Below are 14,205 nucleotides of genomic sequence, written 5' to 3' on the forward strand. Positions count from 1 at the left end.
TATAATCTCCGATCAATAATGAACCTTGCCTCACACTAACCCTAGTCCTAACCCTAACCGCTAATCCCTAACCCTAAACCCTAACCCTCGCCCTAAACCCTTACCCTAAAACCCTAACCCTAATCCTAACAATAATGAACATTGCCTCGGACTATATGCGGTTAGTGATATGTTGCGGCCCATTATGGTTGCAGAAAGAAATTAAGCGGCCCGGCCAACAAAACAGTGCGTATTCACTGTATAATGGAAGACAGAGATAAAAAGACTATATCGCGTCTGACGTCATCTGTCAATCAAACTAAAGCACGGTTTGTTTACAAGTGTCGTGATGATATGAGTTGCTGAACGCGGCGGTAAAATCCTGCGCCTTATTGTTAATTTTGCACCTTCAAACATAGAAACCATCTCAAAAGTTAGGTATTTATAGTAGGAAACTTTCTTTCCCGAAGGTACCATGTCAACAATGCCTAGAAAAGATACCTTTTGCCTTGTAAAAGTACGTAATTTTTCGCCATTTTCTGCTATTCCTTTTCTCCGATCGGCACCAGATAAATCGACCTTCCTTTTACGAGGTAAGGCCTTAGGGAATTTGATTGACAGTGAAGTCAGGCGCGATTTAGTCTTTTATCTCCGTCTTTCATTATAGTGATGTAACAGGATTTATTACTATAGCCATAGGTGAAAACAATATTTGAATGTATTGCCCCGCACTAGACGTACGATGTATCTCTGCATCGCATCATTGATTATCAAAGAATAGGCATAAAGACCTGGATTGAAATTGTATGGAATTTCACATTATCTTTGAAAATACCGGTGTTGTATTCAATCTTTAGTCGTGTTCACACAGTCGGATATAAGTGAGTTATTACCGGTAATAAGCGACTTATAACCGGAATTAGTGACTTATTACCGGTATTAAGTGACTTAAATCCGACTGTGTGAACACAACTTTTGATTACACACATATCCAGACCTGACAGTGTGCATGTCATAGTGCAGTTTTGTCTACGGCAAATTCACCGTGACCTTTTCAGCCATAAACCCGATTAAACCGAAATATGCAGTACTAAACCATTATAGTAATTGATTGTCCAATGCAAATTTCTTACCATGTGATAATATTAATCCAATGAGCGATCGAATTGTCCGTTACGGTCGACTAATCCAATCGATAATGACGCTATTGACATGTACGGGCAGAGCAGATGTACCCCCGTTATTATAAGGACTCTGCTAATAAGATTGACATGTAGAGAATAAACCATACTTGATTGACAGAAAGTACTAAATTTGTACCTATTACGGTTTCGTGGCACCCCTCTTGCAAATGCGACCAAGTCAGGGCGGCCCGGTGAGGCAAAATGTGCATTGGATTAACACGGGATTTTGGATAAGATGAAGATTTCCTTTCTCATACAAATGTATGGTCCCCCGTTATTAAAGCTTGTACCGGGTTTAAAATTCATATATTTTGAACAGAATAAGAAATTGAAACATAGAGCAAGTACTAATATCATAGCTTTTATACTTTTTGATATACCGCTCATTCTACAAAATCCGGTGCCAATAGCCTATTTTCCATTCTTTGGTCCACAAAAACTTTGTCGAGCATTTAGGGCATCAAATATGTTGTTTTTCTGGTAGAACTCAATGTGATCTACACGGACATATATAGTTTTCAATACTTTAAATGCTTTCTTCAGCCTGATTAACCCTCGCAAAGGCTCAAAAATTGCTAAAAATGCGTTTCCACTGCTCAAGTGTCACATCTAACCATGAATATTTTCTTTGAATAAATGCGATTTCTTTACATATTTGTTGTTTTTTAATTAGATAACGCACCATCATATTGTTTATCAACTTTTTAGTGATTAAAACGTCTTTGTGTAATTCTAAAATAAATTGCACTTTCCACCAAAACGCTGTGAGCTACGTTACCCCTTTTTAACACACGTTATTGGAAAGAAGTAAAACAGAGGTATCAATGTAATTTGCGGTTTTTGAAAGGAAACACTCATAGGTTTTTAAAATCACAGTAAAAATCGTGATGCTGTAGCATTTTTGGCATAGAAATGTTGTAAACATTGAAATTTCGACCGACCATGTTAAGATTGGTGAGCTACGTTACCAGGATTCTATAGTATGCACTTGCATTACATGTACTTCCTAATAATATGTGAAAGCTACCAGTGGTCGAACCCCATTTATATTAGAATTAACCGACATAACCTTCTAACGTTCGCAAATCACATTAAAAACATTAAAAACCAGTGAACTACGTTACTGTGAGCTACGTTACACACTGCTTTACGCATCTTCAAAACTTCTATGAAATTGTGAAATCTATTTTACATTTCACTCAAGTGATCTTTAGTTTGCTTTTTATGACCTTGGATTGAGTAAAACCAGCCCATTTTGTAGTCGGTAACGTAGCTCACATTACATTGAGTTTTAGTGTTAAAAAACATCATGACTTCCTGAAAGAAAAATATGCAAGTGGTGTTGGCAATTTTTACATCTGAAAGTAGTGATACATTTACTCTTAAAAACACAAAAAGCAGGTCTTTTTGAACAACTTTTATTTTTTCAATTTTTTAGTGGATTGGCACCGGATTTTGTAGAATGAGCGATATGACGCTAACTAGTTCATCTCCTATATCTACAACACAGCGCTACCAGTACGGGTCAATTGCCTATTGTGAGTGCCCCTGTGTTGTGTGCATACATGTAGTTAACAATAACTGCATGATGTGTAAAGGAATATATGAGTATTAACTGCACAACATATATAACGATTCGTGATACCCAATTGTGGTACAGTTGGTGTCCTTTAGAAGGCAGATAATTTTATTTCAATTATATATACGCGAAATATTTTCTGAATTTAGCAAAAATAAATGCCGAAAAGATCATGAAAACTCTATGTAAAAATTACATAGGTCCCCACTAAAGAACAATGTTTCGTCTTTATGGGAATCTAATCTTTTAATATCTGAAAGAAACTTTGGGGACCTATGTGGACTTTTACTATAAATTGCAAAAATCAAGACCGTCTTACAAGAACAATGGTAGGCCGACAACCTTTACCTTGCAAACCAACGCGATGAGCACACAGAGCACATGCACGAATTCAAAATCGATTATGTATTGTGTATGTATAGTGGTATTTCTATTCTATACCTGATCAATGTTGGAGTTAGGTGAATAGCAATAGGTAAAAACAAATTTTGAATATACCGCGCTGCACTGGTACGTTCACGCGGGACCTTTGCATTATATCATCATGTTGATCACTCGCACCTATAAGATAAGTATCTTTGAAAAGACCGGTATTGTATTCAACTATGATTGTAGACATACACAGATGATTAGTGCAACCTGCTTGTAGTGTAGCGCGATATATTCAAAATTGTTTTCACCTATTGCTATGGTAGTTAATCCGATTTATTACGTCACTTCGCCAACGTATAATGCCCCATTACCTACTTAACTACTATCAAAAAGCACTAAGAAATATTAAAGCATTATTGTAACATTTCCTTAAATATACATGTTACTTTACTGAAAAATATTGATCCCTTAAATTTTGAGCCCAACACATGAGATAAGACAAGTACCAAATACAATCGTAATGTTATTCCAGCGCCTATTGTCAATGCGTGTATGAGTCCGTCGATCTGAAATGAGATTAAAGGGGCATTTCGTGATCCACAGCCTCATCCCCCACTTTTCTCAAAAAAGTTGAGATTTTTATATCACTGGAAACCTCTGGCTACATAATGTTTATGTACAAAATATTTCTTGCAGATTAATTCGTTTTGCAAAGATATCGTGAAATTTGAATTTCGTTCTGGTGCACCAGAACGAAATTACAACGCATTGTCTATGGAGCAGTGTAATACACATAATCATGCATAACTCGCAAAGGCAAAATCGGAATCAACTGAAATTTTGGGAATAGGCTTTTTCGTGGATATGTATTGAAAATGTCATAAAAAGAGGATGCTAGGATCACGAAATACTCCTTTAACAAGTTGGGTTATAATATTTTGTCTTTGGCAAAACCATTAATCAATTCAAGTAGGATCGGTCGGTCGGTCTATTCGTATTTTCGTTGCCTTACGACAGTATTGTCAATAATTAGTGAAAAATATGTGATTTGTTTCAATCATTTTGATACAGCCTGTGGACTTATTATAATATTACACTTAAAAGGGCATTTCGTGATCCACAGCATCATCCCCCCACTTTTCTCCAAAAAAGTTGAGATTTTTATATCAGTGGAAACCTCTGGCTACATAATGTTTATATACAAAAAAAATTCTTGCAGATTATTTCCTTTAGCAAAGATATCGTGAAATTTGAATTTTGTTCTGCTATACCAGAACGAAATTACAACACATTGTCTATGGAGCAGCGTAATTCACATAGTCATGCATAACTCGCTAACGCAAAATCGGAATCAACTGAAAATTTGGGAATAAGCTTTTTCGTGGATATCTACTGAAAAATGTCATAAAAAGAGGATGCTAGGATCACAAAATACTCCTTTAAATAAACAACGTTAACATATTGGCTCTGAACATGGCACTCGTTAGATTTCCGAAAGCTCAGCCCTCCGAAAAGGACTTCCCTAGGGAAAGATTAAGTCTCACTCATGTTTACCGACTTAGAGTACCAAGTTATTTCAAATCGAACGTTAAATTTTTTTAAAACTAGGCCTGAATTCTCAAACAAGGAAAAGGAGATGGTCACTGAATATATTGAACCCTTTAACAATGTACCGTAAAAACTTGATAGTTAGCATCATTACCATCGAGCGCTTTTGAAAACATGAAATTGTGCCAAAGTCCGGCGCTTTACCAACTTAGCTGATGAGGTTGAGACAATAATTTGCTGGCTTACTTGTTCTTATATGTCTATGTGTATCGATGATGTGCAAAAAACCCTTTACAATTTTGTGGACGGGGCAATTCATGTTTTTTTTAAAAGCGCTCGATAGTAAGCATATATGCTAACTATATAACAAGTTTTTACGGTATGCAATTCAATGACTTGGAAGGATTGGTTGAGTGATAGTGCCTCTGTATACTCCTGAAACTGTTCTGAAAATTGAGACCTTTATGTTTTTATTCAAAATTACAATATTTACAAAGTATCAAAAGGGGTGTAGGGACATATTCTTCAAGTTGTTGACAAACACACACAAAATAACCAAAATTACGCCATTATGAGGTCTATGTAATGGACCACATTTACATGATGAGGTTTTGCCTTTAACCTTTGGAGTTTGAGGGTATGCAGTGATGTCATGTGATTATCTAACAATACCTAGAATGTTAATACAAACTTTATCCGCAACTGGGGTTTTCTATGCAATGAATTAATCAGCACGCGCAAAATCCCGGATCTCCCTTTGCTCCTTTTTGTGCACCTGTGCAATAAGCAAATGAGATGACACTGTTAGTGTGTTTCATGAAAAAATAGAATTGTAGGCTTAATCATAACCCAACATGATACCGACACTGTACTTATTTGAGCCTTGATGACCATCTTAAGGGGGTACTACACCCATTGATTTTTTTTTGCATTTTTTTGCATTTTGTGAAGAAATTACAAAAAAAAAATTGGACAAAGTGGTATGCAAAATGAAGGGGCAAATCTTCTCGTTTTATTGGTGGCATCGATATCAATGTAGCTTACATGCTTTTAAAGATAGAAGCCACAAGGAGGTACTGATGATTTAAATTCACTTCATTTTGGAAAGCTTACTATCAACGGATTTCGTTAAAATTTTGGATATGTGTTGCTAACACATTAGGGAAATAATGTTGATATGTAAAATGGGAATAAGTGGTCCCTGATTTCTTTTATGACTTCATGAACTTAGTGCTCCACAACTATCAAAAAACGAACCGGTTAAAATGCTTCTATTTTCAATGTCGAGCTATATTTTGTATTTTGAACTTGCAACACTATGTCACTGAAACTTAATTAAGCCATAGGTAACAGGTTACCACAACCACACTACAGCAATGTTGAAAAAGATTGTATTTTTTGTCACCTATACCACCATATTAGGTAGTTTTCCGTAAGCTTCATTTTTGTGATTTTGGTAACTATTTTATATTTATTTGCCCAATCCAACTCAACTAGGCAATCTAAATTGTACTCACCATTTACATCCCAAGGTATTTTAGTATATCCACCTCACACATTTCCATTATATATCCAGTAACAGACAAAATATCAAAATTGATGCCTCATTATGACATGTATGATATCACAGACTATCACATGTATTCATAATTGATTCCTGAATTTGACCTGAACCAATTGACCTATAACCTGACCTTTGATGACCTTATAGCCTTTTTTAATCTCTTTTCCTAACAACATATTATAGAAGATACATACATGGTGTAGTATTTAAATTGTCTATGTGGAAGAGATTATTTAGGCCTATTTAATTTATTCAGTGTTATAATCAGTGAGTATATTTCTATAGATAGTATAACAAAGGATTTAATGTATTCTATTCATGTATTCTACTTGGACATGTTCAATAGAATAAATCATGGTTTGTTATGAAACACACATCTCAGTTACCAGGATACAGTAAACAAAAAAATATATAGGGCTAAAATGATTTTCTAAAATGGTTTAAAACCACTTTTTATGTAGAGATATTTTATAAGTTCAGGACATGAGATGATGAACATATTTATATACAGGGTGTAACAATAAAATTTGTACAATTTTGAAAATAGAATGACACAAGTATGCCGCATATTTTTTGGTTTGATATTTATATGTCTATCAAGATAATTTCTTTAGCCACCAGATAAGCCTTCTTCCAATAACATCGATGATATACAAGTGATGATATGGCCAATTATGTAACCTAGTCTTAAAACCGCTTGGGCCACTTTTGTCTAAGTGTTACAAAAGTGACTGAATAGAGTTGAACCATGGACCAGTTGGACGGTGCTCTTATGATTGGTAGTTTTAAAAAATGGGGTGGTAGAAATGATTACATAATAGAATATCTCCTTGAGTTTTTGAAAGTCACAACTAAGCACTGACATAACAACCTCATTTACTAGAAATCGTGGCGGCAGCTCAACACCTTCAACCCAAATTCACGTTGGAAGAGCGTATTTTTATGGTTGTGACATTCGGTAGCACACGGAGTCAAGCCGGGAGTCAAGCAGAAACCATAAGATTGTTTGTAGCTTATTTCTCAAACTCACCGTATCAAGGCATACAATTACATATTTGTATGAGAAGTATGTAGAATTTGTTAACAGAAATGCTTGCAATAGTGGTCGCCCAGAACAGCTAGAAGCCCAGCTGAACTCAATTTCAAAATTTTATTGTTTTGTACTTTGGATGCAAAAACTGTTCTCAGTTTTACCAATGATATCTCACAGAGATATGAGAAATTACTTTATTTATAAGATAATTTGAAAGAAATTTCATGACTTCATTTATAGTTTTTAAAGAAATATCATGTTAATTATATAAAGAAACAGCACTTATAATTCTTTTGTGTCAGTTCTTTGATGTTTAATGCACGATAAGCATATCTACGCGGTTCAAACTTGATATACGCAAACATGGCAAAAGTGGCCCAACACGTTTTCTGGACGATTATATTAATCGGACATAACTTTTGAACCCAAGCTAGTAAAGAAACCAACTAAACATCTTCTTTTCGCCAAGATATTACTGATTCTATTGCATATATTATTTGTGCCGTAACTCTTTTAGTTTTTTCCTGAGAAGTCAAAATGCAATTGTATAAAGTTTATTGTTACACCCTGTACTTTATAAATTTGCAACAAAAAAAAGAAGATGGGTACTGATGAAAATCGGGGTATTAAATCGCCTTAAATTTTTGACATGTTCCCGTTAATATCACACACACATTTCAATGCACAATCAATCTGTATGTATAAACCTCACGTACGAATGAAGTCAACTTTTCACACATCGCTGCAGCTTTATTATAATGATTTCTTGCAAACATTATACTAATAACTAAACTTTCCTTCGTTTGTTCAATATCCTTGTCATGTCTTTTATTTATTGTAAAAACGGGCACATTTGGTGCATTTTCTATGTTGTCCACACGTTTATTTCGTACGTACAGAATCTTCAATACCAGCTAAATAATCGCCCTTTTCAATACTAGCTAAATAATCGCCCTTTTCAATACTAGCTAAATAATCGACGTTGCTCCGTCACAGGAGGGTGATTTTGAATTGATAGACGGGCGTACGATCATGGTATTTGAAAATCGCAAATAAGCCCAATCGCCATTCTAACTTCCGGTTTTTGAGAGCAGTTTTGGGACACTTTGACCTCTGACATATCGGGAAAATTTACGTAATTATTATTAATTTTCTTATTATTGTCACAATTTTGATCATTAAAAATACCAAATAATTAATTTATAAAATACTAATATTTTTTATATTTGTTTTAAATATTGTAAAACATTTTAGATTATATTTTGTACGTACAAAAACCCAATATTTCTGAATTTTCTGAAAGGTCAAAGGACAAAGTGTCCTAAAACTGCAAAAACTGTCCTACAATGCATTGCAAACTTCCAATGCCGATTGGGCTTATTCTCTAATGTCATTAATTTCCATATGCGTGCAAAGCGTATGTACAAACAGAATTTATCCTGTGTTGAATTAAATTCACTGTGCAAGCAATATGAATACACATCGCTATAAAAAGGAATGGGAAAACCATGGAACATGGCATGCGACAGTATACTGGGAGGTTTGGACTGTAATCATTTGGCAGAGAAAGTAAAATAAGTAACATTTATTACACGGGAAATGGTATAGAAATTTCGATTTAAATTATGGAAAAAAATTTCTACCCAAACAGAAATTAAGGTAAGAGGCAGAGGCAAAAATGACAAATAATCCACGTTTATATCTCAGATATCAACATGTTACGAAAAGTTTTGTGTTTGATTGGAAGGTAAGTCACACTTTAATACACATGCACACGTTTTCGCCTTATTTACACACTGCAGATCATTTAATTAAACGTTTCACACCAACCGATATTAATTTTACGTCTTCACACGTACACATTGCTATTTACATATGATGGCATTTACTTGAGCCTGGCTTTGACCAATTGTGGTATGAAAGTTGGAAATGTGCTCTAAAATGGTTTGTTTTTTAACAACTTACCCGGAGTTCCTTTTTCTCCTGCAAAATAAGCAAATGATACGATACTGTTAGTGTGTTTCATGAAAAACACACAGAATTATAAGCCTATTTATAACCCTACGTTTTTAATTGACTTATTTTGCTTTTTCATGTGCAGATCTTCCTTTCCCAATTTTTTTTATTTATATATATACTAGGGTACCTGTAGCTGTGAGAGAACCAGCAACCTGCACTGTTTGAGCTTTGATGACCATCTTGCATTTTTGACATGTTCCCGTTAATATTACACACTTTTCAATGCACAATATATATGTATGAACCTCTCACGTACGAATGAAGTTTAAATTTCCAAACAGCGCTGCAGCTTTATTATAATGATTTCTTACAAACAAAATGGGTCATATCAATAATTAGACTTTCCGTCGTATGTTCAATACCCGTGTCTTTTATATACACTCAACCGAAAGTATCGAAACGATTATAGATGGTCAGATATATCGGGAACTGAAATTTTGATCTGTCTAATCTCAATGATACACAAAGTTGGGTGCCTTACATCCTGAACACACTGATGGCATCACATCTGCGTCGCGTGTTGAATGGCTTACACCCGGTGAGGTGCAACGTTGCAGTCCACTTCACCTCCCATTATTGCTTGCAAACATCCTCATGGTGATTCTCTTCTGGATTCATCTCTATGACAAATGACTTGCATCCTGCATGCGAATGGCTTCTACATTGCTAACATGGCTATACAGCCTGTCTCAAAAAATATTGTGCAAGTGAAAAGCGCCCTCTTTGGCAATTAGAAAATACAGTTGTGACATAATGCTTACATTAAGAGCGTAGTCTTAGCTCTCAAATGCCGTTTGTTCTGTTCAATTTGCTTGTTTTAATCTTGAGATATGCTTACTTAACAACGAAAGGGTAAAATCACAATTGTGCCACTTTTACTATAGGGAAGAGGGATGTACATGTAAATCAATGATAGCATCAAGTTAATCAAAAGTTCCTTCGTGAAATCAAAAGAATGCATCAATTACACAACAATACAAAATTATTTTAACTGGAAACAGAGGGGGTGGATACTCTCGACTGGCCTGCAAAGAGCCCGGACCTTAATCCGCTAGGACACTTGTGGGACACTCTTAAGAAGAAAGCTAACAAGGCAATCAAGCCTGACACCGCCTTAGAAGGCCCTCGGCACATCCTGCTCAGGAAATGGCGAGAAATTGACCAAGGAAAGATAAGGCATCTTGTTCAGAGCATGCGACGACGAATCCAGGCAGTGATAGACAGCGATGGTGAGCACACCAAGTATTGAGATGTCAGCATATAAGTCAGAGATAAATAAAGGGTAGCAAGTATTGAAGTTGGAAGTCGAAGGAGTAAAATAAAGTAAAATTCATGGTTAAGTAAACATAGCACATCGGTGTCCTTTGTCTTTATTGTGGGTGTGTGTGTGTGGGGGGGGGTGTACACGACGAACGCATATGGCTTGAATAGGAGCTAAGTGCAACTTTCAAAATCCGACTTGAAGCCACTCAAGCGCCCGTAACTCGACCAAATGAGATCATAGAGCAACAAAGAGTAATCAAAATGCGCAGGAGAAAGATGCGCCTTATATACATTAAATAAGTTTTTGCTATATATGACCATCTGTAATCGTTTCGATACTTTTTGGGTTGAGTTTATTTGCAAAACGGACACATTTTGTGCGTTGCCTACACGTTCATTACGTACGTGCAGATTCTTCAATACTAGATAAATATTCGAAGTTGGTCCGTCACAGGAGAGTGATTTCGAATAGATACCCCTCTAATGTCATTAATTTCCATATGCGCGCAGATCGCATGTACAAACAAAATGACATATTTTAAATAGTGCTGAAAACTTTAGTGCTGAAAACTTTAGTTTTCAAATCTGAGTACAAATAGAATCGCTATAAAAAGAAAGGGGTGAAACTATGAACATTGCATGCAACAGTATAATTATTATCAAAGGAAGAATTGGAAATTAAGGTAAGAGGCAGAGGCATAAATGACAAATAATCCACCTATATATCTCAGATATCAACATTTTACGAAAAGTTTTGTGTTTGATTGGAAGGTAAATCACACTTTAATACACATGCACACGTTTTCGCCATATTTACACACTGCAGATTATTTTTTTAAACGTTTCACACCGACTAATATTAATTTTACGTCTTCACACATTGCTATCTACAGAAGATAACATGGCATAACCTTTACTTGAGTCTAGCTTTGAAAACGATTTTACCCAAGTTTGCCATTTTCCAAAAATATAGGCTAATACACCAATACTAGCATAACAGCCAAACGAGATAAATAATAAATGAATAAATGAATGAATTGTTAATAAATGTATTTAAAGACCTGATGTGCGATGCTGTTTTTAAAGGGCGATTTTGTATTAAAAAATAAATAAATGTAGATATTTATATAGCGCTTTATGCCGTAAACAGCCTCAAAGCGCTTTACATTTATTCCGCCGTTATTAGAATATGTCGGAACCACGTTTGCTGCCTACAAATGGCGATGGGTTCATCAGTACAACGACTGTGACTACCCCTATCAGCTTCCCATTGCACCTGGGTGGGGTAAGGTGCAGATTTATTCCCTTGTCCTTTATGTTTAATCAAGAAATGAAGAAAGAACAAACAAGCCTCAAGGCTCATTACGCACGATTTATCCAAATGTCCGAACTGAATTTGTGAAGAACATAATTAAACGAATGGAAGAGTTTAAAAAGTGTTATCCGTCGTTCCTCACAATACTCGGTAGTAGGTAAACACCTACTTGAATTATTGAATTATCCATATCGTATAAACTTGTAGTATGAAAGTTGGAAATGTGCTCTAAAATGATTTGTTTTTTAACAACTTACCCGGTTCTCCTTTTTGTCCTGTGAAATAAGCAAATGATACGATACTGTTAGTGTGTTTCATGAAAAATACACAGAATTATTCACCATTGGAATTTGTTGCCCAAATCAATCAAAGAAATTTGGAATTTGCCGCAATTCAAACGTGCTGTCAAGAAGCACCTTTCTGAACAGGCTTGGCTGAAAATTATTAGCCCCCTTTTTGCTCGTTAAGTTTTTCGGCTTTGTTATGTTTTGCTCGTCCTCCTGCCTTAATCATTGTTGCTGCTGCTGCTTTGTTTTTTGCCTTACAAGGACCTCAATGGAAATGAGCTTTCTTAGGAAGGCTTTTTGGGCTATCCCTGGTACTCATTGGTATTTCTTCCATTATCACCTCGTGCAATAGTTTATTCTGGTACCCTGAATTACACACATGTACAGTAGATTTTAATGTATTTTATTCATAATGTGCAATCTATTGTATTTTCTTTTGTTTGCAATTTTTGATGTATATTGAGTGCTAAATAAAATGAAATTACACACATTTCAACGTACAATCTGTACGTATGAACCTCACTCACGAATAAATATTATAATGATTTGTTACAAAGAAAATGGATCATATTAATAACTTGACTTTCCTTCGTATGTAAGTATCCTTCAGTGTCTTTTATATATTGTAAAACGGACACATTTTGTGCATTTTCTATGTTGCCCACACGTTTATTGTGAACGTGCAGAATCTTCAATACCAGCTAAATATGCGACCTTGTTCCGTCATAGGAAAGTGATTGTCAATGAAAGATCTTTTAGTACAGCTAGATGAGAATAAGTATATGTGTTCACGTAACCTCCTTCAACTCATTTGCATAGCATTGGATACCAAGATCGTATTCTGATTCGTCGAATTTCGAATTAGCATACTTTTTGATACCTCCATATTTGGGTTTACCTAATTAATTATTAATGACGATTACGTTGTTTACATCATGACGTCATTAGAGCTTGTCGCTCGTCCGATTCGAAACACGAAAAGCATTTGCACTTGTCTTCCCATTAATGTTATATCATGAAATACCATATAGCGGAGGTGTTAGTTTTTTATATAAGGAAAATATTCAAACCGATGACCCCATGTTGACAATGGCTAAATATGCTGTATTAGTTCTGGAAAGGGTCCGGCGACAGTCCGCCATTTTTTCTTCAGATTTTGATGTCATTTAGTAGACTTGCTTACCAGTCGTTTTCATTATCCTAACTACAGTTTGCACATTGAAAAGTGAACTTCGACGTACGCGATGCGAAAAATTCTTGCCGTACCTTTTTTTATTCATTTTTCAGCCGGGACGGTTACGTTTGCGTCCACGCATTGGTATAGGGATGACCAGTTCTTGTATATATAGAATTCTGTGTTGTCAATACTAATGTCATTAATTTCCATATTCAATAGTGCTGAAAATGTGTCCTGTGTTGAAATAAATTCACTGTGCAAGCAATATGAATACAAATCGCTATAAAAAAAATGGGAAAACCATGGAACATGGCATGCAAAAGTATAATTATAATCAAGGGAGGTTTGGAATGTGATCATTTGGTGGAGAGAGTAAAAGAAGTAATATTTATTACACGGGAAATGGTATAGAAATGTCGATTTAAATTATGAAAAAAAAATCCACCCAAACAGAAATCAACGTAAGAGGCAATGACAAATAGCCCACGCTCATCATTGTTCATATCGTACAGGAGGTGGTGTCTGTGTCCTTCTACGGAAGGAATTTTCAGTTTTCCAACATGACATTCAACAGTTTCAATCCTTCCTGTATAGGGACATGTCCGTCTCTTCTGGTATGAAATCAGTTAGACTTGTCACAATCTATAGACCGCAGAAATCCAAAAAGAACAAAGCTACTGCTTCGACATTTTTCTCAGAATTCTCCACCCTTCTTGAGATACATTCCACTGGAAGAACGCCTGTTACTTTCATGGGTGATTTTAACTTCCACATGGATGACTTGACTGATCGCGAAGCTGACGGATTTCGAGATTTGCTAGCATCTGCTGATCTTGTCCAACACGTCAAGGAAGCCACGCATATCGGGAGTCACATATTAGATCT

The sequence above is a fragment of the Amphiura filiformis genome, chromosome 20, assembly GCF_039555335.1.
Source record: "Amphiura filiformis chromosome 20, Afil_fr2py, whole genome shotgun sequence".
In the NCBI taxonomy this organism is placed as follows: domain Eukaryota; kingdom Metazoa; phylum Echinodermata; class Ophiuroidea; order Amphilepidida; family Amphiuridae; genus Amphiura; species Amphiura filiformis.